The sequence below is a fragment of the Pleurodeles waltl genome, chromosome 9, assembly GCF_031143425.1.
Source record: "Pleurodeles waltl isolate 20211129_DDA chromosome 9, aPleWal1.hap1.20221129, whole genome shotgun sequence".
Classification (NCBI taxonomy): Eukaryota; Metazoa; Chordata; class Amphibia; order Caudata; family Salamandridae; genus Pleurodeles; species Pleurodeles waltl.
In genome coordinates this window covers 1,162,252,143-1,162,279,554 of record NC_090448.1, presented here as the reverse complement: position 1 = coordinate 1,162,279,554, position 27,412 = coordinate 1,162,252,143, and the positions used below count along the sequence as shown (strand labels likewise).

General features: G+C 48.5%; 1 long non-coding RNA gene across 1 annotated transcript in view; it reads right to left on the bottom strand.

Moving 5' to 3' along the window:
- LOC138258797 (uncharacterized) overlaps window positions 1–26,526 on the bottom strand; it is a 234,438-nt gene extending 207,912 nt beyond the window's left edge. The window contains exon 1 of the long non-coding RNA XR_011198579.1: window positions 26,490–26,526. This is a non-coding gene — a long non-coding RNA (uncharacterized lncRNA). The remainder of the gene's footprint in view (window positions 1–26,489) is intronic.
- Between the last annotated feature and the right edge of the window lie 886 nt (window positions 26,527–27,412).

Here is a 27,412-nt window from a genome sequence, read left to right as displayed (position 1 = left end):
TTGGCATATTGTGACTATGCTCTTATGCTTCTTGGTTTTGAGATTGACACTTCTGCTAGTAGATTGTAATCAATAGGGAATAAAATTCATAAAATTCTATCACAAGGTGTGGTTATTCATGGCTGAAAGGTCATGGCTGCGTCGACAATTTGATTAATGTCTTTATCCAAAGTAAAGTGTATTGTGGTGATAAATATTGATGACCTTATTGATATATTGCTTGACATATTGATTAGTTATCTCGTCCTACGGTGTCTCACCACTGGGTCAAAAGATTCATTGGCCTAAAACGAGTCCTAATGTGTATAAAATTGACATAGAAGGACGCGTTATCAGTTCTGGTAGCAGAGCGACGGTTTGGCCCTTGGGGGCCCTAGGACGGAGATTCATTGTTTAAATTTGTTTTTCTGTAATAATGCAAATTGGAGGTATGATGGGTTTCTAAGTTCACCATGACTTTCCCGGGATCTTGGAGCCTGCCTAAATGAGTTGGGAATGTTCTCGGTGCCACAATGTATGTGGTTAGGGTTTTTTGCGCTTGCTTAGCTTATGCATTTTGCAGGTGATTGTGAAGATTCGTGTGTAAATGAGGCCAAAATATGTGTTGTTTATTAGGAGTGGGCGTACTCCGCAGTATGAGAGTAGGGAAGTTGGCGTACTTCATGTAAGTGTGGCGCTTAATGCTCAAAATTATCCACGTGGTTGGTTGTTTATGTACGGACCTGTTGAGGTCTAAAACTCCGGAGTATGAAGACAAGTGTGGTTTATGTTGTAATCTGTGCGGTTTAATAGGTCAATCGGGCGTGGTTGACAAGTCAAGTTTGAGTCATAATGTGTGTATGAAACCTTCAATGGAGATTTGACAAATTCTAAAGCGCACTAGAAGGAGTCATTGACAAGTCGAGAGTAGAATTTGCGGGTCGAATTCTGCTTGCGTATGCGGGAACTGATAAGGAGAGAGTAGCAGCTGAGGCTTCAAGTGAAATCTCTGTAAAGTTCTGAAGCGAATGTGTTACCCTTCCTGCAGTAAACCGGCAGATTTGTGTTGTCATTTAAGGTGCTCGCAATAATTGCATTAGTTGTATGGGTTTGTATGGGTTCAGTGAGGAGCAGACAAGCCGCAAGACTTTGTCAGCCGCAGTGTGTATGTGAGTGTGACGTCAATGGTGCCGCGCTCAGATAGGTCAGTGGTCGAGAGGGGTCGCGCACGGATTGGCTGCCGTCCGTGAGAGGCAATAGGTTGAGAAAGGCGGGTGAAGAGTGTCCTGGGAACTAAGTCACTTCTGATTAAATACAAAACTAACAGAGAATCGCAAAAATGAATTTTGTTAAAGCATTCAAAAGTGCTCTAAAGAGAGATGTGTATATTGTTGCAACCGATGGGGAGCCTACACCACCTGAGGGGACTCCAGCTTATATAGTCATGGAAGAGAAAGGTGTCGCACCTTGTTTATGGATGAAACAGTGGCGCAAATTAACAGAGAAAGAAGGATGTCTAGTGTTCCCAGAACATGGGACATTCAATCCAAAGGTACTAGAGAATTTGAGGTGGATGTTAAGTACACAGAAACCACCTCCAAGACCAGCTCAGTATGAGGCGTTAGCAATCTGGGACTTGATGGCACTTAAACATAGACAAGAAAGGTTTCAGAGAAGATTGCGAAGGGCAGAAAAATCCTATGCAGAGGCTAGGTGGGATAATGAGAACAAAATGTGGAGACAGGGAATTGTAGACGGATTAAAATTGTTCCCAGCAATAGCACAGGGAGAAGAGACGCAAGGAAAGAAAGCTTCTTGCAAAACAGATAAAGACTCAAACAAATCTAAAGAGAATAAAAGATCTTGGGAAGAGGAAGATGATTCAGATGATGAGGAATTTATGGACAGATTATTACATGATCGTCCACCACCTTATGCAGTGAGCCGTACTGGAACAGACCCTGGGAACCAGACGCAGGAAAAGGGAGTTACTGATACGGTACAGACTAGTGATACTGTTTTGATACAGAATAGTTTCAGTGTACCCACTGCACCAGACATGCCGATACAGTTGCAGCCTCCACCGCAGATACAGAGAATCTACCCAGATGTCCCAGTACTTGAGACGACTACAAATCTAATAGTGCCACCAGACCTGATATACACAAAGCCAAAATTAATACAGATTGAATCAACTCCGAAAATTGCTATCTCAACCACAGCACAGCTGATACCAGGGTATAACCCAGTAGCTGGACCGCCATTAGTACCTGTCTCGGGTACCATGGAACAGACCTATGGAGTTACTGCTCCACGGAGTCTGGGTCCGGGTCAAACACCTGCTGCCATATCATTACCAATTACTGTTGGTCCACCAGTACCATTGTATGCACAGGGCAAAACAGGCTCGTGCGATCAGGGAGTGATGACTCAAGATGCGATAAGAGGAGGGTCTATGGGAACTCCACAGATTATGGCCCCAGGAGAGCAAACAGTTGAACAGCCAAGGCCCTTAATGGACCTTAGCCCGGTGGGAGCACCCCTCGAAGCAATACGTCAAACAGGGTTAGGAGTTTTAACTCCACAAACAATGAGTACGAACACCTCACATTCCCCAATGATACATGCAGGGAACATTTCGTTGCAGGGTTTTACAGTCCAACAGTTAAACGAATGGTTAGAAAAGACTTATACCTCACAAAAGACTGCAATAGTTACAGTCGAGCCAGAGAAAGAAAAACAAGATGAATATCTGAACTTTGTGAGATTAGGGGCAGAAGCTGCTGAGTTAGTGGAAGGTACAATGGGAGTAAATAGATTGGAGTCATACACAGAGGCAGAATTGAGGTACCTATGCCCTAAGATTACCAAAGAAGTGGGCAAAGTGCATCAGAGATTAGCGAACCTGGCGGATAAATACAACATTGATATCGGAAACACCAAACATTTGAAAAGAAGTTATAGATTAGATTTTGATTCAAAAGATTTTGAACACATGAGGTCTGCGGGAATGAAGGCACATTTGAGAGAGTTGTTGCAAAGCGCACAAATTTGGGGGGCACTGGAAAAATGGGAAGGCAGATGGGCAAAGAAAAGAGACAAGGGAAAGGGAGACAGTCCAGGATCTAATCAAGCTAAGGCTTCACCTGATCTGGAATCAGTAAAAATATTACCTATGAGAGAAACAGCTGGTGGTGTCCTAGTTCACGTGCCATGGACCAGAGGAGACATTTTATCCTTTACTAACGATTATCCCAGATTGAGAGAGAAACCGATCGAGTGGTATCAGCAGACAGATAGCTTTGTGAAACTTGCGAAATGCCTCTGGGAAGACTTGAATACCTTGTTTGAGATCATTGTTCCGCCTGATTTGTGGCTTGAGTGTGAGAGAGGAGTCGATTGGCCGACAAAGGAACCAGTAAGGGATAAGGTGACCGGGGCACCTTCTGAAGAGGTGATGAAGTATTATCATAAGGTGATTGAGTTTCTGAAACAAAAGGTGTCGCCGAAAGTGACTGATTGGCAGAAAATCGACCGGACCTCTCAAGAGGTTAAGGAATCAATACATGCATATTACGAAAGATTGTTAAAGGCATTCAAACATTACAGTGGTACTGAGTCTATTGAACCAAAGGATATGAAACATCTCGTGTTTAGATTTGTTGAAGGGTTGCGACCGGAAGTCAGCCAGATGATTAAGAATCATTTGATTTGTTGGCAAGCTAAGCCGATTGATGAGGTGTTGCGGTATGCAAAATACTGCAGTGATGAGATTGAGTTGAAACAGAAAAAGTTGAAAGAAAAGGTGATGGTGATGCAGATAAGGGCTGCACAGGCAGGAATACAGGGAAATGGAATTCAACAGATGATACAACAGTAACCGCAAATGAACGGGATGTTTCAGACCCAATTGAGGGGTCGAGGTCGAGGGTTTGTGAACCGTGGTTCAGATATGAATAATGTTGTAATTCAAAATGACGTGCAAGGGGTGAAAAAGATGTCACCATGTCACTCGTGCAGGGGCGTGGGGCACTGGAAACGGGAGTGCCCGAATATGGTACAGGATGGTGCTGTTCAGCAAGGTACTAATGTTGGTGCATTACAAAATTCACGAGGTCCGAAAATAAGACATCAGAACCCGAATTTTCAGAACAATCTGGTGCAAATGCAAGGGGTACAGCCCATGCAGCAGATGCAAAATCCGCGTTTTCAGTCAATACAATTGCAACCAGTACAGCAGCAGATTCCTATGGTGCCTAGACAGCAAATGCAATTACCAATGGCTCCGATGGGACAGCAACAGGTGATGCTTCCTCAGCAGGTCACAGGCCAGGTAACAAATCAAAATAATACTGTACAACAGTTCCCATTACGAGGTGAAAATGGCATGAATGAAGATTGGTCAGATGATAGCTCAGACAGTAAAGAGTGCAGGCTTGCAGCATCCTTAGAGGTGGATCAGAGAGGCCCATATGTAGAAGGAAAGGTGATGGGTTATAAGATTTCAATCCTAGTCGACACAGGAGCCACACGTTCCACAGTTAGAAGTGCAGAAGTTCCAAGATTGCCTCTCTCAGGACGTACTATAAGAGTGGGTGGAGTAGCAAATCAGTATTTGACTAACCCGATTACAGATCCAGTGCAAGTTGAGATCGGCAACTTCCAGGGGCTACATAGGTTTGTAGTCTGTGACTCGAGTCCAGTATCCCTACTGGGAAGAGACTTAGGCCCTCATTCTGACCCTGGCGGTCGGCGGAGAGGCGGCGGTCGGACCGCGAACAGACCGGCGGTATTAAAAATGGCATTCTGACCCTGGCGGGAACCGCCAACACAGCCCGCCAACTTAACACTCCGACCGCCACAGCGGTACAAACAAACAGCGCGGCGGTTCCCGCCAACAGCCCGGCGGCAGACAAAGTACCGCCCACCCTATTACGACCCACCAATCTGCCACCTTTTCCGGGGCGGGAGCACCGCCGATAAGAACACGGCGGAAACAGACTACGAACGGGAAAACGCTCACCTCTACGCACTCCACGGGAGATTCCGGCAGTATGGAGCCAGAGTTGCAGGTCATCCCCGCACTCCTATTCCTCCTCATATACCAGGAGCACGCCCGGCGGCGCGGAAGACATCGGTGAGTACTGCACCTACGACACAGGGGAGGGAAAAGATTACCGGCACACACCCACCCACCCACACCCACTACAACACACACATCAATGCATTCCCACAGATCACTGTCACAACCCACAAACCACCCCCCTCCGAAATAATGCAAAGACCAAAAGAAGAGATCAGAAACGGGCAGATATATTGAAATAAACTATGTACAAAATATATACAGCTACTAAATGTAGTCCAACCACTGTCCGTGGATCACAGGGGTCCTGTGCAAAGGGGCAAGGCCCAGTCCCACGACAAGAACTCCACGGAGAGAACACTGCAGGGGCATCAGAAAGAAAATAGGACAGGCACCTCAGGGGGAAGGGAAGGGGGGGCTCCTCAGCCACTTGAGTACACGACGCCAGATCCACGAGGGGACTCCATGACCACTGGGCCATCCTGGGGAGAGCAAAGCCACAGTCCATACAGTCCATACAGTGGGTGGCCTGCCCACTGGGCCATCCTGGGGAGAGCAAAGCCACAGTCCAAACAGTCCATACAGTGGGTGGCCTGCCCACTGGGCCATCCTGGGGAGAGCAAAGCCACAGTCCATACAGTCCATACAGTGGGTGGCCTGCCCACTGGGCCATCCTGGGGAGAGCAAAGCCACAGTCCATACAGTCCATACAGTGGGTGGCCTGCCCACTGGGCCATCCTGGGGAGAGCAAAGCCACAGTCCAAACAGTCCATACAGTGGGTGGCCTGCCCACTGGGCCATCCTGGGGAGAGCAAAGCCACAGTCCATACAGTCCATACAGTGGGTGGCCTGCCCACTGGGCCATCCTGGGGAGAGCAAAGCCACAGTCCAAACAGTCCATACAGTGGGTGGCCTGCCCACTGGGCCATCCTGGGGAGAGCAAAGCCACAGTCCATACAGTCCATACAGTGGGTGGCCTGCCCACTGGGCCATCCTGGGGAGAGCAAAGCCACAGTCCATACAGTCCATACAGTGGGTGGCCTGCCCACTGGGCCATCCTGGGGAGAGCAAAGCCACAGTCCAAACAGTCCATAACAGACCCCACTGCCACTGGAGGAGGCAAGTTGGCCAGAGGACATCCTGCAGCCCTGCGCAAGATAGATCCTGCCCTGCCACGTCTGCCAAAGGGCCAGCGGTTCTTGCCTTGAAGGGCCCAGTCCAGCGGTTCTTGAGACGGCGGGGCCCAGTTCAGCGGTTCTTGCCTTGAAGGGCCCAGTTCAGCGGTTCTTGAGACGGCGGGGCCCAGTTCAGCGGTTCTTGCCTTGAAGGGCCCAGTTCAGCGGTTCTTGCCTTGAAGGGCCCAGGTCAGCGGTTCTTGAGACGGCGGGGCCCAGTTCAGCGGTTCTTGCCTTGAAGGGCCCAGTTCAGCGGTTCTTGAGACGGCGGGGCCCAGTTCAGCGGTTCTTGCCTTGAAGGGCCCAGTTCAGCGGTTCTTGCCTTGAAGGGCCCAGGTCAGCGGTTCTTGAGACGGCGGGGCCCAGTTCAGCGGTTCTTGCCTTGAAGGGCCCAGTTCAGCGGTTCTTGAGACGGCGGGGCCCAGTTCAGCGGTTCTTGTCTTGAAGGGCCCAGTTCAGCGGTTCTTGAGACGGCGGGGCCCAGTTCAGCGGTTCTTGCCTTGAAGGGCCCAGTTCAGCGGTTCTTGCCTTGAAGGGCCCAGGTCAGCGGTTCTTGCCTTGAAGGGCCCAGGTCAGCGGTTCTTGAGACGGCGGGGCCCAGTTCAGCGGTTCTTGCCTTGAAGGGCCCAGGTCAGCGGTTCTTGAGACGGCGGGGCCCAGTTCAGCGGTTCTTGCCTTGAAGGGCCCAGTTCAGCGGTTCCTGAGACGGCGGGGCCCAGTTCAGCGGTTCTTGCCTTGAAGGGCCCAGGTCAGCGGTTCTTGAGACGGCGGGGCCCAGTTCAGCGGTTCTTGCCTTGAAGGGCCCAGTTCAGCGGTTCTTGAGACGGCGGGGCCCAGTTCAGCGGTTCTTGCCTTGAAGGGCCCAGTTCAGCGGTTCTTGAGACGGCGGGGCCCAGTTCAGCGGTTCTTGCCTTGAAGGGCCCAGTTCAGCGGTTCTTGCCTTGAAGGGCCCAGGTCAGCGGTTCTTGAGACGGCGGGGCCCAGTTCAGCGGTTCTTGAGACGGCGGGGCCCAGTTCAGCGGTTCTTGAGACGGCGGACGGTCTATGGCCAACTGCTAATTGCATGGTGGTGCCCTCCTGGGCAGCGGGGATGGTGCTCCTTCACTGCCCACCTGGGCTGTGGGTGGTGGGGCCCTCCTGGCCAGCTGGGCTGGGTCCTCCCTGGGCAGCGGCTATGGGGCTGGTGGGCTCTCCCGGGGCAGCGGCTATGGGGGTTGTGGGCTCCTCCTGGGCAGCAGGCCTGCTGCCTGACCTCTCCAACTTGCTGCCCTTGCCCTCCTTAGTCGTCGGCCTGTGGCCCTTGCCTCCCTTTGGAGCTGTGGCTGGTGACTGTCTCTGGGTGGTGTCCGGGGGGGATGTAGAAGGCGGGCTCCTGCGGCGCCCCTTCCGCCTTCTGCTCCTCTTCCCAGGGGGTGGGCTGGCTGTCCCCTTGCTGCTGGGTGAAGATCCAGACATGCGGGCTGGCGGGCTCCAATACCCCTGCACCCTTGTCAAGGGGGCTGCAGGGCTGGTGGTGGCTGAGGTGCTCTTCTTACCCCGACGAGAAGGAGGGGGGGGCTCAGGGTCAGGAAAGAAGTTAGTAGTGGCGAGGAAGAGCTTCTTGGGACAATGGAGAGTGGTAGGTACAGTGGGAATGGGAGTGGAGGGAGAGGATGTGGTTGTAGGTGAGTCACGTTTGCTGTCTTTGGGTGCAGGTGCAGGAGGGATAGGCTGTCGTGAGGTGGATGGCTGTTGGGTGGGTGGGTGGCTGCGTTTGTGTGGTGTGGAAGAGGGGGTGACAGACACAGTGGGAGAGGACACAGGGGACGTGTAAATGGCAGTGGGGGTGGTGACTGCACGTGTGCGGACTGGAGTGGAGGGTGTGCTGGTGATGGAAACACTGGCTGATGGTGAGGTGAATGGAGGTGTGAGTGTAGACGTCATAGGGAGGGAGGAGGGAGACGAGGAGGTGGGGGTCACAGAGGTGGTAGTGACTGTTGGCATGTCTGCATCGGAATGTTGCGTGTGTGAATGTCTGGGTGATCTGTGGTGCTTATGTTTGGATGAGCTTCTCTTGGGTGTTGAGGTGTGTGCAGGCTGGTCTGATGGTGTGGGTGGGACAGGCAGAGGAACAGGAGACTGGGAGGAGGGAGTTAGTAGAGGCAGGCAGGAGACAGGGACAATGGCTGCCGTCAGTGCTGAGGCCAGAGCCTGGAACGATCGCTGATGGGCAGCCTGACCCGAATGAATGCCCTCCAGGTACGCATTGCTGCGATGAACCTCCCTCTCCACCCCCTGGATGGCATTCAAAAGGGTAGTCTGCCCAACAATGAGCGTTCGGAGGAGGTCAATGACCTCCTCACTGAGGGCAGCGGGGGTAACAGGGGCAGGGCCTGAGGTGCCTGGGGCGAAGGAGATGCCCGGCTTCCTGGCAGAGCGGGCACGGGGCGAACGCGGAGGGGCTGCTGGGAGGGCGGAGATGGTGCGCTGGGTGGCGGCTGTACCTGTAATGGCGGGGGGCACGGATGGTGCCACCCCCGCAAGGGAGCCCCCTTCCGAGGACGTGTCCGTGTCGCTGCAGGCTCCAGTCGTCCCCGTCGTGGAGCTCCCCTCGCCCTCCGTCTCACTGGTCCAGTCTGACTCTGTGGCATGGCCCTCCTGGGCCATGTGAGATGCAGCTCCCTCCTGCCCCGATGCCACTTCTCCTCCGCCTGATGATGCTGATGCACACAAGCACAGAAAGACAAACAAAAAGGGGGGGGGAGAGAGAAATAAAGGGATATTGAGTACATGGATCTCCGGTACAGTTAGCGGACATGACAGACACAGATGCCCCCTGCACTAAGTTGCGCACTTGTGGTCCGCTACGCATTCCGTGGAACATGCCCTACACGCCTAGAGTTGTCAACTGCACCCATGGATGACACGGCCCAGGGATGGCTGTACTGACACACTACTGAGGGTGGTGGCTGGGGACACAGGGGCTTACGGGGGTGCCCAGCCTACAGATATCGCCCTGGCCTAGGGGGACCCACAGCCCTCCTCCCCCACCCAGACACCTCCACTGCACGACAACAGAGTAGATGATGCTTCTACTCACCCCCTTGTGTCTGCTGTGCTGCCCTCACGCGCCCATCCAAATCAGGGTAGGCCACCGCCAGGATCCGGAACATCAGGGGGCTCAGTTGACGGCAGGCACCCCGCCTACGTTGGGAGGCCATCCCCAGCAGAGACTCGGCGGTCTTCTTTGTCCCGCGGCGGATGTCCTCCCACCTCTTGCGGCAGTGGGTGCCCCGTCGATGGTGGACCCCCAGGCCCCGGACTTCCTTGGCGATGGCACGCCAAATCCCAATCTTCTCATGGGCGCGGACCTATGTGACACGTACAGGGAGGGAGAAATACCACGTTCAAGTTACTCAGCATTTTCCTTTCCAGTGGCCCAACGCCCCCCATCCCCGCCAGGCCCCCCGCCAGGCCCCCCGCCATGCCCAACGCCCCCCATCCCCGCCAGGCCCCCCGCCAGGCCCCCCGCCATGCCCAACATGCCCCCCATCCCCGCCAGGCCCCCAAGCCAGCCAGTGGCCCCAAATCCAGATAGAATTACACTCACTTGTTGGTCTGGAGGACCGTAGAGTAGCGCATACTGGGGGAGGACCCCATCCACAAGTTTCTCCAACTCCTCGCCAGTGAAGGCAGGGGCCCTTTCCCCAGTCGCAGCAGCCATTGTCCCTTCCAGACCGAGGTCACAGCAACACTTGCAGTATAGGTCCTCTCCTGTGAAAGTTCAAGTCGCAAGTGGATAAGTAGATAGAAAATGGCGGTCACGTCCGCGGCGGTGCGTACCGCGGCGGTGCGTCCCGCCACCGCCGGCGCCCTTCGCCATTGGCTCCTGAAACCCATAGGCTTCAATGTTAACCAATGCGGCTTCGCGCCGCGGTCTTGGCCCGCCGCCCGCCGCGGTGTGCCACGCCAGCGCATTGACCTCACATCCCATTGTCACACTTCACAGGTCAGGCAGCCGCCATTTCCAGGGCCCACATGGCTCAATTTCAACTGCGTCACACAGGCCTAGGCCTTGCATAGCCACTCATACACGCCATTCACTGCATAGAGAATCGTATACTGTGCTAGCTGTGAGTACGTACCTGTGGGTTGCCTGACTGTGTGCTCCATGTTGTCCTTCCTAGGCACCGTCCGCTGGGTTGGGCGAGGAGACGGATGAATCCTCCCGTGTACCGACCGCTGGTGGACCTGTCGACAATGGAAGAACGCCACATTATCCTGACCTACCGTCTTAACCGTGCCACTATCCATGAACTGTGTGCCCGGCTGGAGCCCGACCTGATGTCCCCCATCCGCCAACCCACAGGGATTCCCCCTCTGGTGCAGGTCATGTCAGTACTCCATTTCTTGGCAAGTGGGTCATTTCAGACAACAGTGGGAATTGCTTCTGGGATGTCTCAGCCCATGTTTTCAAAGGTGTTATCCAGAGTGTTGTCTGCCCTGATGAAATCCGTGAGGAACTACATCATTTTCCCTGAGGTGGGCGAACTGGCTACAGTGAAGGGTGATTTCTACGCCCTTGGACATATTCCCAACGTAATTGGTGCCATTGATGGGACCCATGTGGCTTTGGTTCCCCCAAGAGACAGGGAGCAGGTGTACAGGAACAGAAAAAGTTACCATTCAATGAACATCCAGGTGGTGTGTTTGGCTGACCAGTACATCTCGCATGTAAATGCCAAATTCCCAGGGTCAGTGCATGACGCCTACATCATGCGGAATAGCAGCATCCCTTACGTGATGGAACAGCTACAGAGACACCGTGTATGGCTAGTGGGGGACTCTGGGTACCCCAACCTGTCGTGGCTACTGACCCCAGTAAGGAATCCCCGGACCAGGGCAGAGGAACGGTACAATGAGGCCCATGGGCGTACTAGGAGGGTGATCGAACGCACCTTTGGCCTCCTAAAGGCCAGGTTTCGCTGCCTGCATATGACCGGGGGATCCCTAATGTACTCACCTAAGAAGGTGTGTCACATCATCGTGGCCTGCTGCATGCTTCACAACCTGGCTTTGCGCCGCCAGGTGCCTTTCCTGCAGGAGGATGGTCGAGACGGTGGTGTTGTGGCAGCGGTGGAACCTGAGGAGAGTGACGAGGAGGAAGACGACGGGGCTGAAACAGACAACAGGGACAGAATCATTGAACAGTACTTCCAATAGGACACAGGTAACATTTCAAAGATAATTTAGTAAAAGTTAACTACTCTGCAGCATCTCTGCTGCCTGTCTATTTGCCCCAGTGTATGATGACTGAGTTTTGGCTTTTCCCTCCCTATTTCAGATCTGGGGTCCCCACTACGAGTCCTGTGCTTCGTTTCCCCATGGACTACAGCTTTGTGGCAGCTGTTTGTTGACTTCACCATGTACAAGGACATATTTGCACTGTCATGTCAATTACAATCTATTGAAATCACAGCCAGACTCCTGATATTTTGGTGCAAAATAGGTGTTTATTGAAGTGCTCAAAATGGGATGGGTGGTTTCAAGTGGGTGGGGGCTATGGTGAAGGAATGTCCATGGCAGAGTCCAGAGTAACAGTCACACAGGTGCATTGTCCAGAGGCCTGTGGAGAGATGGAGCATGGGCAGTTCGAGGATGGACAGGGTGACAATGTGGGACAGTGGGATGACATCAGGTGGTATCCATTGCTGGCGGGGGTCTTGACATCCTACTCTGTCTTGCGAGATCTCAGGGCCCTCTTGCGGGGTGGTTCTTCTCCTGCAGGAGGTGGGGGTCTGGTGGGCTGCTGCTGTGCGGGGGCCTCCTGTCCACTAGCGCCGGCGGAGGTGGATGGCTGTTCTTGGTCCCGGCTAGTGGCAGGGGCCCTTGGGTGTTGTTCAGTGTCCGCCCTGCTGTTTACGAGGTCCTGCAGCAGCCCTACCATGGTAACCAGGGTGGTGTTGATGGCTCGGATGTCCTCCCTGTACCCCCGATAGTGTTCCTCCTGCAGCACCTGGATCTCCTGGAACCGGGCCAGTACCGTCGCCATCGTCTCCTGGGAGCGGTTGTATGCTCCCATGATGGTGGTGAGGACCTCGTGGAGAGTGGGTTCCCTGGGCCTCTCCTCCCCCCCCTGTCGCACAGCTGCCCGCCGAGTTGGCCTGTTTCCCTGGGCCTCTGCCCCCTGGCCGGTGTGCCCACTACCACTGCCCCCAGGTCCCTGTTGTTGTTGGGGTGGTGGGTTATCCTGGGTGCCCTGTAGTGGTAGACACACCGCAGATTGACGCGCCCTGGAGACAGAGGCATGGGCCCGCTGGGTGGGAGCTGTGCTGGTGTTCCCAGAGGGGTTAGGGTCTATAGTGGCCTGTGCCTGTGTGAGGGGAACCGACTGTCCAGAGGTCCCCGATGGTCCGGGCTGGTCATCGGTGTCCAGATCGACAGAGCTGCTGTCATCGCTGACGGCCTCTTGGGTGGGGGGTGTGGATAATTCTGGCCCCTCCGCCGCGGTGTGTTGACGGTCGGGTCCTGCAGGGGTATAGAGGTATGGTTATAGTTTCAATGTGTGGCATATGGGTGTATCTGTGGGTTCCCGTGTCCCCAAGTGCTGGCATTCGTGTGTGGGGGCTTTGGTGAGGGTGGCTTGTGGGGGGGATGTGTATATGCATTGGGCATGCTTTGGTGATGGGTGTCCATGCTTAGTGGACGCATGCAGGCCTAGGTTTTGGGATGTGTGGGTTGTGATGGTGAGACATTGGCGGGGAATAGGTGTGCTGGGGGTGGGGGTGAGGATGGTGGTGGGGGTGAGGATGGTGGTGGGGGTGAGGGTGGGGGTGAGGATGGGGGTGGGGGTGAGGGTGGGGTTCGAGGATGGGGGTGAGGGTTGGGGTCTGATTTGGCATGCAGGTGGGGGGGAAGCAGTATTGAAGCTTCAACTTACCAGTATCCATTCCTCCGCCGACTCCTGCGAGGCCGTCAGGATGCAGGATGTTCAAGACTTCCTCCTCCCATGATGTGAATTGTGGGGGTTGAGGTGTGGGTCCTCCGCCAGTCTTCTGCACGGCGATGTTGTGCCTGGATACCATGGAACGCACCTTCCCCCGTAGGTCGTTCCATCGCTTCCTGATGTCTTCCCGATTTCTGGGGTGCTGTCCCACTGCGTTGACCCTGTCGACAATCCTCTGCCATAGCTCCGTCCTCCGGGCAATGCTGGTGTATTGGACCTGTGTGCCGAACAGCTGGGGCTCTACACGAACGATTTCCTCCACCATAACCCTGAGTTCTTCGTCTGTGAAGCGGGGTTGTCTTTGGGGTGCCATGGGGTGGTGTGTATGATGTGTGGGGTGGAGTATGTGTATTTAAGTGAGTTGAGTGTGGTGGTGTGTGTTGTTTTGTGTGTGGATAGTGTGTGGGTGATGGTGTTGAGTGGCTGTGGCTGTTATGTTTTGGATCCTGGTGTCTCTCTCTTGCCTTCTTTATGATTTTGTAAGCGTAGGGGTTTGTGGGTGATGTGGGTGGGTGTTTTATATTGTATTGTGTGTGTGGGAGTGGTGTGTGTATGTGTATCAGGTGTGTGGGATTCAAATCGTCCAATGTGGGTGAGTTTTGTTCGTTGGTGGGTATTCTGACCGCGGCGGTGTGTCCCGCCAATGGAATACCGCGTTTGAATGACCGCCGCGTGGATTCGTGGGTCGTAATGGGATGGGCGTATTTCTGTTGGCGTGGCGGTGGAGGTTTGGTCACCTCCACCTTTCCGCCGACCGCTGGTCTGGCGGTCTGTTGTGGCGGTCGGATTTTCGGAGGTTTGCCTTCTGCGGGTCAGAATGACCGTGGCGGGTTTCCGCGACCGCGGCGGGATTATGGAGGATTTCTGACCGGCGGTAGGCGCCTTTTACCGCCGAGGTCAGAATGACCACCTTACTGTGTAAAACAAAATGTTCAATTACCTGTTCCAATGACGGAATTGAAGTACAGACAAATAGCGATGATGAGGGAGATGAAAGTCAGTTTTTAGAGGAAGAAACAGGAACAAATGAGGACTACCCTCTGATTACTCTATTCCCGATGCATACTTTGATTGATCTGCCTGTTGAACTACAGGGAACGGTAACGGAGAAGGTGTGGGACCTAACCGGGAAAGAAGTAGGACTAATAAAAGGGGTAGAACCAGTTAAAGTCCAGAAAAAACCAAATGCAGTGTTCCCTCAAGTGCCACAATATCACATGACCCAAGACGTTCTCATTGAAGTGTCACAAATAATTGCAGACTTTATCAAGCAGGGAGTTCTGAAAGAAGTCCTGAGCAGTCCATGTAACTCTCCCATAATGGGTTTAAAGAAACCATGTGGAAAGGTTCGAATTGTGCAGGATTTGAGAAAAATAAACAAAATTGTGATAAAATGTTGCCCTGTGGTACCCAACCCAGCAGTAATAATGTTCCAGGTCCCCTGTGAAGCTGAATGGTTTACCGTAGTAGACCTATCATAAACATTCTTTTCGGTACCTCTTCATGAGGACAGCCAATTTTTGTTCAGTTTCAAATTCCTGGATAAGGTGTACAGTTGGTGCAGAATTCCTCAAGGGTTTTCTGAGTCACCGTCCATTTTCAATCAAATATTGAAGAAGGACTTGGAGCCACTGGTGCTGCCTTTTAATTCAACTCTTGTGCAGTACATCGATGATTTGCTCATTGCATCTAAGACTAGAGACAGTTGTAAATACGATACCATCGCATTACTGAATCATCTGGGAAAGAATGGACATAAGGTGTCACCCAGAAAGCTACAATACTGTCAAAAGGAGGTGAAATACTTAGGACATTTGATTGAAAAGGGTTCCAGGAGAATATCAAAAGAAAGAATAACAGCTGCTTTGAAAATGAACCCCCCCACAACCAAGAGAGATGTCAGGATGTTTTTGGGAATGGTGGGCTACTGTCGCCAGTGGATACCCAACTTCTCGATCATTTCAAAACCATTGATAAAGCTAACAGGCAAAGAAATCAAGGATGAGCCATATACTATAACTTTGTCTAAGGAATAAATTGAGTCCTTTATGGAGCTAAGAGAATGTATGTGCAGGGCACCAGCGTTGGGAATGCCAGACCATGAGAAACCTTTTCTGTTGTTTTGTCATGAACGTGATGCTTGTTCTTTGTCTGTCTTATCACAGGTCCATGGAGATGCGAATCGCCCTGTAGCATATTTTTCAGCTACCTTGGACCTTGTCGCAGCAGCCTTACCGGGTTGTCTGCGTGCAGTGGCAGCAGTTGGTCAGAGCCTTACACAATGTGAAGGCATAGTCATGGGATATCCCCTAACAGTAATGGTTCCACATTCAGTTGAAATTCTGCTGACTCAAACTAAAACACAACACATGACAAACACACGTCTCACTAGGTATGAGACGATCATACTGGGGTCACCAAATGTCACGTTAAAGCGCTGCAATGTATTGAACCCGGAAACTTTACTTCCTAATGAAAATACTGAAATTAAAAATGAGGAAGAATTTGAACATGATTGTCTTGAGGTAACCGAGCTGTGTACCAAACCTCGCCCAGATATTCAAGACACGCAATTAAAAGAAAATGACTGCATCATGTTTGTCGATGGGTCCTGTTTAAGAGATCCAGCTGGAACACTGAGAACTGGCTATGCGGTATGTACCATAGCTGGTATTATCGAGGCTTCATGGCTCGAGAAAGTGTTTTCCGCACAAGTGGGAGAACTGATCGCCCTTACTAAGGCATGTCACGCAGCTGTAAATTTGAAAGTCACTATCTATACTGACAGCAGATACGGATTCGGAATTGTACACGATTTTGGCCAACTTTGGTCACAGAGAGGTTTTATGACCTCATCTGGTTCTCCTGTGAAAAATGGTGAACAAATAAAGGATTTGTTACATGCGATTCAGTTACCTCTTGAAATTGCCGTGGTGAAATGCAGTGCTCACACTAAATCACAAGACTTTGGGGGTAATTCCAATATTGGCGGGCGGCGGGCACCGCCCGCCAAGCGGAAACCGCCAATTGGCCGCTCCGCGGTCAAAAGACCGCGGAGGCCATTCAGACTTTCCCGCTGGGCCGGCGGGCGCCCGCCAAGGGAGCACCCGCCGGACCAGTGGGAAAGGCCCTGCAACACAGAAGCCGGCTCCGAATGGAGCCGGCGGTGTTGCAGGGGTGCGACGGGTGCTGTTGCACCCGTCGCGATTTTCACTGTCTGCTATGCAGACAGTGAAAATCATGCTGGGGCCCTGTTAGGGGGCCCCTGCACTGCCCATGCCAGTGGCATGGGCAGTGCAGGGGCCCCCAGGGGCCCCACGACACCCGTTCCTGCCATTCTGTTTCTGGCGGTGAAAACCGCCAGAAACAGGCTGGCGGGAAGGGGGTCGGAATCCCCATGGCGGCGCTGCTTGCAGCGCCGCCATGGAGGATTCTCCCAGCCGGGGCTAATCCGGCGGGAAACCGCCGGACCCGGCTGGGCGACCGTTCCACATGAAGCACCGCCAGCCTGTTGGGGGTGCTTCCGTGGACAGCCACCCTGGCGGTCTATGACCGCCAGGGTTGGAATGAGGCCCTTTGTATCCATGGGAAATCGCTATGCAGATCAAGTTGCAAGATGTTGTGCCTTGAACTGTATATCATTCAAGGAGCAATGGGAATTGTTACCACAAACTGAAAATGACACATGTTTGAACCTAGCATTGCGGGTAGTTGACACATTAGATGAGCTAAAAACATTACAGAGCTGTGCAAGCAAAGAAGAAAAACGCTCTTGGCAAAAAATGCAATGTGTACAGAGGGCAGATGATTTATGGGTCTCAGAGGAAGGGAAACTAGTTCTGCCAAACAGCCTTCTATCTCAATTTGCCAGGCTCTATCATGGACAGGCTCACCTAGGAAGAGATGCCATGATCAGGTCATTCAAAATTGATTGGTTTAACCCAAAATTCAGACATGCCGCAGAAATTACCTGCCACAGGTGCATCATCTGTCAACAGATGAATGCCGGGAAAGGAACTGTGGTAACTTTGAGCCACATCAGGAGAGCTGGAGGTCCGTTCAACAAAATGCAAATGGACTTCATTGAAATGCCTGTTTGTGGGGGACTGAAGTACGTGTTGGTGATTGTGTGTGTTTTCAGGTACTGGATTGAGGCATATCCCACACGTAGAAATGACAGTCTTACGGCTGCAAAACTACTACTGAGGGAACTGATACCAAGGTTCGGGTTTCCGGTCTCTATAGAATCAGATAGGGGTAGACACTTCGACAACGAGGTGATTAAACTCCTGTGTGCCGCACTTAACATCGAGCAAAAGCTGCATTGTAGCTATCGCCCTGAAGCATCGGGACTAGTAGAACAAATGAATGGTACTTTAAAATCGAGAATGGCAAAAATGTGCGCAGCAACTAACATGAAATGGCCAGATGCCTTGCCTCTAGTGCTGATGTCAATGAGAAACACCCCAGACAAGAAAACTGGACTATCCCCCCATGAAATCCTCATGGGTAGAGCTATGAGATTACCAGCAGTACCTGCAAATGCGCTAGTGAATATTACAGATGATATGGTGTTGGATTACTGCAAAGGTTTGGCTGATGTGATTCGCTCTTTCTCTCACCAGGTGGAAGCTAACACATTGCCACCGATTGGTGATCCAGGCCACTCTCTACAAGCTGGTGACTGTGTGGTTGTCAAGAAGCACGTAAGAAAATCGTGTCTAGAGCCACGTTGGAAAGGGCCATATCAAGTAATCTTGACGACTACTACTGCAGTAAAGTGTGCCGGAGTTCCCAACTGGATACATGCCAGTCATACAAAAAGGGTAACATGTCCTGTTGAAGAGGAACTTGAAGTTTCCGACACAACAACTTCAGGAAGAGAAGTCTCAGGGCCAGAGAACAATCAAGAAGGAACTGAGACGATCGGAGAGCCCTCTGAGAACAGCCTCGTCCCTCAAGCAGTCAATGAGTTCGAGAGAGGTGACAGAGTGCCTATCTCAGTAGAGGCGGCAGGAGAATTAAATCAAGAAGAAGTTCTCCCAGAAGTAGACAAGTACAGGTTAGAACTCGAACCCGGCACAGAACCAGAAGAAGAAGAAGAAGGAGAAATTATAGAAAGAAATCAGAACGTACCAGAATCCCCTGAACCAGCTGCAAGTCCATCAAGAGAAAACACCATATCACAAGAGGAGGGTGCTGTCCAGCGTCCTGAAAGAACACATCAAGAGAAGACGCATAGAGGTGATAATTGGCCAGATAAACCACTCTTCAAGATAAGAGATGTATCAAATGGCACAATAATAGAAGAGAACAATACATCTCGAGTGGAAGATTTAAGCGAAGGAGAACAACAGGGTGAACAAAGGCTAAAGAGAAAAAGAGTTGCAAACAGAAGATATACAGGTCCTGAATGGTCGTACGCTACAACATCGGAATGGCAACAAGAATTCCTAGCATTCTGTTTTGATCGAGAAGTACCAGGCCAATACTACGGTACTTGAGCGAATCTGAGGAAATCTTGGATAAAATCTGAAACTGAAAATTGAAAGAAAAGAGTGACTTTATGAATTACCTAAAGTGACACTAGAACCGGATTTGACTATTGAGAAACTCGATTACGACAAGCTGCTAACCTGATTTGACAAAAAGGGGTCCTGGAGTAAGTGAAGACGCTGTAAATACACGCAGAAAGCCAGAGAATTAGAACCATCCTCTAGTTGATTGTTGCTCTACTATCTGATTCTATACAGACATGGCTTACAATGGAGGTAGTAGCAAGGGAAGTAAAGTGTGTGGTCGGCTAGGACTTATAATAGGTGTTGTGTGCGCAGTGATAATTGTGGGAGTGATTGTAGGAATGCCATGGATAGAGAAAGAAACCATTAATGCTACTTTAAAACCTGAAACTACCACACTAACACTGTGGGAAAGATTTGAGGAGGATGCAAGACACATGCATGAGGGAACTAATGCAAAAGGTGAACTTTCTACTAATGTCTTCTATCGCTTACTAAATGAGTATGTGGAAACTATGGATGCGAAAGATTGTTATGTGTGTACTAAAATTCATTCGTCTGTACAGGAGGGAGTTACTTACCATAGTCTCCCTCTTACTTACGGAATTAGCTGTAGCTTGCTACTAACAAGGTTCTACAATCAAGAGCATGTGCAATACTTTTATTCAAACTTAGACGTTGTGTTTTCTTTTGTGCCTGTGATTGAATTTTTAAATAAATTAGCTAAAGAACATGATATAAAAATAGTTAGAGGATTTTTTGAGCCAACGCTCACATTTGGGACAGCCTACGCACATCGCAATAACTTGACTTGCTTATTATCACCTGTTGAGAAAAGCTTTTTAGATCACACTGATGATAGACGCAAAGCACTGAAAGAAAGATTAGAAAAAGGATTAGAGAAACGCACATATGCAAATGATTATGCTTACACTGCAATCAAGACACAAGGAAAATTAGCTATAGATGCATTAAACGTAGGTAGGCTTTGTATATATAGGCCAAAGTCCGAGCAAGACAACCTGTTTGTGGGAACGAGTGAATGCAGACATGTGTTTTTGTTTCAGAGTAAATGGACCTTTATGCTGAATGGACAAGATCCAGTGATCCCTGGGATCTATTACATCTGTGGGCTAAATGCTTATTACCGTCTCCCTAAGGGATTGTATGGGACATGTTATTTGGGAATAGTATTCCCAAAGATTTACCAGATTGATGACTTAAAACAGACACCTAAGACGTCTGAATTACAACATCCGAGACAAAAACGAGAATCAGTGGCGGCTGTCATTGGTGACATATTTGGAGCTATAATCCCTTCAGTAGGTGTTATCTTAAATTCTATGAAGATACAAAAGTTGTCTACTATTGTGGATAACATGCTGGCAAATTCTACAGGAGCTATACTCCTGATGGATACTGAACTTGCTGCAGAAAGAGCTATGACTCTTCAAAATCGGCTTGCTTTAGACATTCTTTTAGCTAAGAGTGGAGGAGTCGGCAAGATGTTCAATGAGCGTCATTGTTGTTCATCCATTCCAGATAACAGTAAAAAGATTAGAAGTATGCTTACTATCCTTACTAGAGATAGTACAGATTTGAAGGATTTGAAAGAACTTGGTGTTTGGGAGAAATTTGGAAAGGGAATTGCCAGGGTTGGGAGATGGTTTACCAACATTTGGAATGGGGTACTTGCAAAAATACTGATGGGTCTATTAATTGTTCTGGTCTGTCTATTAGGATTATGGGGGGCATGCAAAATTAATGACAAAATAAAGAGGAATTGGACTAAAAGAACCAGGAGAAACGAAGAAAGTGAAAGAGAGAAAATGTTCAATGAAATTTGGGAAAGTTCACATAAAGGGCAAGATGTTGAAATGCGTATTATACGCAAGGTGAAAAATTGAAAGTGAAAGGTCAAAGGGAAAGGTTTGTGTGATGACGAGCGTCATCAGAGGAGGGACTGAGAGAGCGTAATCTAAATATTACATATGTTAAACATGAAATGCTTATATAAATACCTAACAATGCTGCATATAAAAAACGACAATAAATATTAGTTGCTTAATGTGTATTTTGAATTATGATTATAAAACGTGAAGTTACTATTGTGCACATAAACTAATGTCGATTATAAGAAATAAATTGCACCATGATTAATTGAATATATTTACGCTTACGAATATTGCATTTGTATTAAAACCCATAGGCCTTAAGTTAGCGTGAGTTGAGGATTTTAGCTGTGTAACTTTCATATTAAAGGATATTTTCTGTTTTTCAGTGTGCTGACTCGTAAAGGGCCATGACCCTGCATTTGTTCTTTTCCTTCGTCTCATGTAGCAAAATTCATCCTTTTCTCATCCGCATGCTAGTTGCCTTAGTATAAGTTTTATACAGATTTTGAAACAAAAGTATACAAAGGAATGTACAAGGACATTTAACCATGGACAAAGAAGCTCATGACCCGAGAAATGTGCCAAGATGATGACGAAACCCCCTGGATGTGCCACCTACGAAGACGTCAATTATGAAGACCAATCAAAGTGTTATAAATTATCGTGGGGTGACAATTTGGATTACCTAATGTATAATTTGATAGGTTAAAGATAGTGGGGTATAGCGATTATCCAATAGAATTTTGGGGGAAGGTATTGCGAAAAAGGGATAAAAACCCATGTCACAGAAGAGTCCAGAGAATTAGGTAGGGAATGCTATCGATTTTATCCAAAAACTCTGTCACTCTGTTTGGTGATTAGAGACTTAATAAACTGTCCTCACCCATAGATTGCCTTTATGCTTCTCCTCCATATGAGGGAAGTGTCCCCTCTCCACTAGACTAAGTTAGACTGATGGCGATGCGACTGATGTCCTGAAGACGAAGACTGATCCTGTGTGCTGACTCAATCCTTGGAGGGTAATTATGACAATGCTAATGCAATTTGTCTATTTGCTTTTCCTTTCTAGGTACCAACTGCTGTATTTTTTTATAGAGACCATAGTTTAGATGTTTTCTAAATTGGTGTTCTAAATTATTTTGCATGAAGTCCAACATGCTGATGCTAATTAGTGGCTAGGTTAGGTGATCACCCTGACTGACACAAATAGACGAGACTGACATTGTACTATGCTGAACTGAGACTTGCATGATATTCTATGTATTCTGATCCATGTTTACTCCATGTTATGCCCTTACGCTTGTGATCTTTGCGTTAATGAAATCTTATCACAGTTGGCATATTGTGACTATGCTCTTATGCTTCTTGGTTTTGAGATTGACACTTCTGCTAGTAGATTGTAATCAATAGGGAATAAAATTCATGGCTGAAAGGTCATGGTTACGTCGACAGTTTGATTAATGTCTTTATCCAAAGTAAAGTGTATTGTGGTGATAAATATTGATGACCTTATTGATATATTGCTTGACATATTGATTAGTTATCTCGTCCTACGGTGTCTTACCACTGGGTCAAAAGATTCATTGGCCTAAAACGAGTCCTAATGTGTATAAAATTGACATAGAAGGACGCATTATCACCGCTTTAACACCGACCGCCAGGGTTGTAATGAGGGCCTTAACCACAAAAGCAATGAGCATGCTATTCAGGAGTCTGAAGACCCAAATAGGATACATCCTGGAGACAGTCTATATGGTCACCAGGAGTCATCATCGGCAAAATGGCGCCTATCAAACAAACAGTGAGTACATGCTGTGATGATACAATGACATTTGGGGTCTAATTTACACAGCTAAACATACACTTTTCCGTAAGTTTAAATTTTTTTTGCAACTCACAAAGTCATTTTATGAGTAGTATCTTCACGAAAGGCTATCTTTTTATGTACGGAGTCTCCTCCACGAGTGCGTAGACTCCGCAGCTGAAAGATACTACTCATAAAATACATTTGTGAATTGCAAAAAATCATAATTTACACAAAAGTGTAATTTAACCTTTGTGAATCAGGCCACTAGGTAGCAATTTGATTCCAGAAGGTGGTGGGACCTTCTGGTTTTATTGCGGTTCATCACTGTTACTGTGTTGTCAGCCTAAAGTGCAAATAAAGACCTGCATAGTATATATCTTAGGCTGGAGAGTGATCTTCATTGAGTGTTATTTAATGTACCTTTTTGTACCCTAACCCTAATAATCTTCTACATTAGTCTGATTGCTCGACCTTACTATTAAATTCCTTTTACGATGGTTGAAGCTGTGGCACCCTTCCCTGTTTAACATTGTCTTTTCCTGTCCTGAATTTCAACCCTGATGTGGGCCAGAAATCTTGGCCTTCTCAGTAGATTATTCTTATAATCTACTGATCTTATTGGATCTACACAGCAGAGACAACTAACATAGGTGTCACTTGCCCATCTGCAGCTGCCCAGACGTGCCAGAGACCCTAGCAGTGTTATTTCCATACTTGGCTCTTTACTTTGGGTTTAATAGGTCAATGGAATATGACCATATGTACCTTAACATGTTTTCCCTTACACTAAGCTAGAGGAGAAAAATGTCAAGCAACTATAGTCATGATTATGAGTGCATTAGAGCATTATCAAAGGCAAATAACACAATTGAGAGCACTAGGAATAGACCTAACATCTTATAAAGTAGTTAACAGAAACCTGTATTCCCTTTGCCTTGTGTGAGAAATGCACACAGCCCCACACCCCTCTCCTGCACGGCCTGTTTTGAGTGAAGCCCTCACAGGTCTTTCAAGTCAATGGGTTGAGAAGAAAACACTTCTTTCAGAATTTTCCACAGAACTGCAGGCGTCCTCTTCAGCCACAAACTGAAAAGATTACTTTTTATATGCTGTTACAGAGGATCCAAAAAGTGCGAATAAAGTGATCATTTTTACCACTTGTTTGTGAGAATAAAGCATGAGATGCATATACACATTACATATTACATACATAGACTGCACAATACTGCAATGATAAATCTGTTTCCCACGTGACCTATTCATGCTAATAGTAATGATATGGAAAAGCTACCCATGCATATTAAAAAAAAAAAAATCACAAACCTATTAGGTTCCATAATATAGGAAAATGGCAAAATAAACCTCACATAATGTTACCCTTCTAAAGTTCAAGACCAAAGGTAATAGGTCAGAAACCCAAGGTTTGTATGGAAACCTGAAACATCATCGGTGGACTCACCGTTCTGAGTCCACCTGAGGAGCTCCATGTTATTGTCACGCCCAATAGTCAGCTAGGCTATACTGGTTAGGGGGTCACACCCATGACGTAACCCACCTGTATGTGAGGCTGGTTCCTCTCCTCTCGTACAAGGATACAAGGAGACTGGGAGTTGGGGGTAGTAGATTATAGCCTCAGAGGCAATGGGGTTTCCATCTGCACTCCTGGAGGGGAGAGGGATTACCTGTCTCTAACATCGGTGCTGCCCTCCTCTGCTGGAGTCATGATCTCCCTGACTGATGTGTGGTGTGCCAGGTACAGTATGCAGCATGTACCCTGCATGTTTCACATGTGTGCTGATCAGGAACAATTGCAGGTGAATCAAGTCCTCCTGAAAATGAAGTGTGTGTCTCCACAAAATGATTGTCCCCCCCAGGATGGTTTTATCCTGCTGTGGAATTGATAACCTCCATGACCACTGCTCCATGGGTCAATGCCTTGAAACTGTAAGGCACTGGTGGGATACCCATCTACTCCTTGCCCAACAAATGTGTGCCTATGTCTGTACCCGAGCTGCTCATCCTTGTCTGTGTTATTCTGGGCTTCGCCTAGAAACCAGAGGGTCTTAGTTAAAGTCTTCACGCCATCTGCACTTCCTTGATTAAATGAGATCAGCTCTCGCCCAGGAACAAATATGCATCATAAGTCTGGATTGTATGCAGGTTATGTGTTGCTTAAGTATAGGATGTGAGTGTAGGGATGTGTTTTGGAGTTTGTTGTTATGCCTCATGTTTGTGATTTTGTTTCATTATATGAGTGCATGTGTGTATGATTACTCCTCCAAACACGACTGTCTTGCTAACTTGTGTGTTCCTCACAATCCAACAAAAAGTCTAGGCTGTGCCATTTAAAATCTAGCAACAATACAGTTGATAAAACACAACAGAGTCTAAGAAAGATCACTTTGGGTCTCATTACGAGTGTGGCGGTCTGGACCACCGCCTACGCACATTACACATTACAACACATTACAACCCTGGTGGTCCAACCACCAGGGAACCACCAGCTCTCCCAGGATCTTGGATCCCGGCGGTCCTGAAGTGGTGGAGATCTTAATCCGCCAGGGCAGCACTTCAAGCAGCGCTGCCCGGGGGACTACGACCTCGTTCTCCACCACCCTTTTCGTGGTGGTGCTGGCAAAGAGGTGCAGGGGGCCACCACCACCCTCGCAATGTTCACTGTCTGATTTGCAGACAGTGAACATTGCGAGGGTGCTGGTGCACTCTGCAGGCTACAGCATTGCCGCTGGCTCGATTACGAACCGGAGACAATGCTGTAGCCTGTTTCCCGCTAGACCTGGGGGGAAACTTAGGTTTCTGCCCACCGACCTAGTAGGAAACCCTTATTAACTCCGGCGGTGAGGTTACCGCGTAGGTGGCTGCCACCCTTTCGGAGTTTGGCGGATGGAGTTTTCCATCCGCCAAACTCAAAATGATCCCCTTTGTGTGCAGAGCTCCTCCTTGTGAAACAGACTGCCACTGCAGCTTATGCGCAAAGACACATTTTATGCACAAAGAAAAGTGGAGGGAGTGATTGCAAATAGTCTAAGCCACTGGCAGTTGCACTGAATAGCATTTCCGATAATTGTTTTTCAGCCTCTTTCTCACTCGAGAAACCGAATTCCCTTGTGTGTATCAAGCGCTCCGAGTCTGCTGCAAGTTGGTATGCAGCGCTTTACAAAAACACTGCAAAGAAGAACTACCCAAACCAATAGATTAAAAAAAAATGCCAAACCACACACTCCTCCACCCTCAATCAAAAATTATTTGTAAGCTGAAAATGAATAAAGTTATTTAAAGAAACGTTATGCGAACCATAATGCATTTTTTTTTTTTTAATAATTATCCACCCATATTTATATTAAAAAGGGAGGCCTATTGGTTTGTCCAGGCTTGTTGAAAACAGACTCTTCCAGCGCCCGTCTCTGTTTTAGACTTTCTTGGAATCATTTTTAACACTGACAGGAGATCATTAAATCATGCTGCAGAGTTGGTGAGGCAAGCTTAGTTTTGTTTTTTTACTGACCAATCTCACTTTCGATTAAATTGGCTTTCAAGTTCTCCTTTTAAATTATGTATTAAGAATTATCTGGGCCTGAAAATACCATGAGGGAATGGAGCAGGGAAATGCAGCTCCAGCCAGTAGTGGAGAGACCATGTCATGCACTGTTTGGGGGGAAAACAACAAAAGGTGATTGTGGAATGAATACTTGAATGAATCTCAGCCATATTCCGGCCACTGTACCCATGAAGCAGGAACCAGCCCTATGAAAACCAGCTTTGGTTCTGATCTGGCTGTGTGACAAAATATCCTCTCCGAAAATATTATGACACAGTATTGCTGTGTAAAAAAATATTATCACCAAAAGTGTTCAGTTTATATACTTTGCGCTGGGTTTGCGACACAAATGTGCAGTGGTGGTTGGTGGTATTAAAAACCAGAGGACCAGTACATACATTTACATTACACACATTATATACATTACACAATTACATCAGTACATATTACAATAAACAATCAAAAAAGAGAAAAATAAAGTTTCACTTACCTTACCCTGCGGCACATCCTCGATGCTCTCCATTCCCAGGCTACATACTCTTCCGAGCGCGAGGTGACATCACAAAGCCAACTACCTTTTCCAATCCAGACGCTGATCTCATGCTAATAGGCAGTATGAGTGAAGCATCTGGATTGGCTGAAGTAAGCTGGCCCAGTGCTCCTATAGGCCTTGAAGCCCTGTGCCTGCTTCTCCAACCCAGCTGTCTTAAATAGCTGGGATGAGAGGTTTGAATTGCGCATGTCGGTTTGGCTGTAGCACGGTAGCCAACCAAACCTACATGTGCATTTCAAACAAAGGGGCCACTCCTCGACACACTGACGCTGTCCCCACACTCTGTTCGGCAGAAAGTAGAAAATAAAATGGTAATAAAATCCCCTTATTACCATTTTATTTTCACTCTTTCTGCAGCAGTGTGTGTGTGTTTGTGGGGGGATGACGCTCCTCAACTCATATTGTAGAACCGCCACTGCAAAAGTGATGCAAACCTGTGCAAAATGTTTTGTATGGATTCACTTTCCAGTATAAAACCTGCTTTGCCCTGGAAAGTTGCCTCAAAGTAACACAAAGCCTTTGCTCTGCCTTGGATTACCCTGCATCAAGGGGAGGTTCCATGGGTTTTACATGGGAGTTACAATGCAACCACTAAGTATTTTTTTATACAAAACCCTATTTACTGAGAAAAAAATAACACCTCTTTGAGTCAGGTGTTAAAAGTAGTTTTTGAGAAATGAAGGTAAAAAAATATATTTGTATATCTGGACCATTGGGTTCGAGGGACTCTTGTTAGAGCTCATTAAACCCAATTTGAAAAACATAAAAAACTTGTGTTTAGCCCGGAGATAATTTTTTCCCATGGGCCAGCTCGCTCCCACTGGAGTCAGACTCCACAGGAATGAGCACTCTGGTTGGCT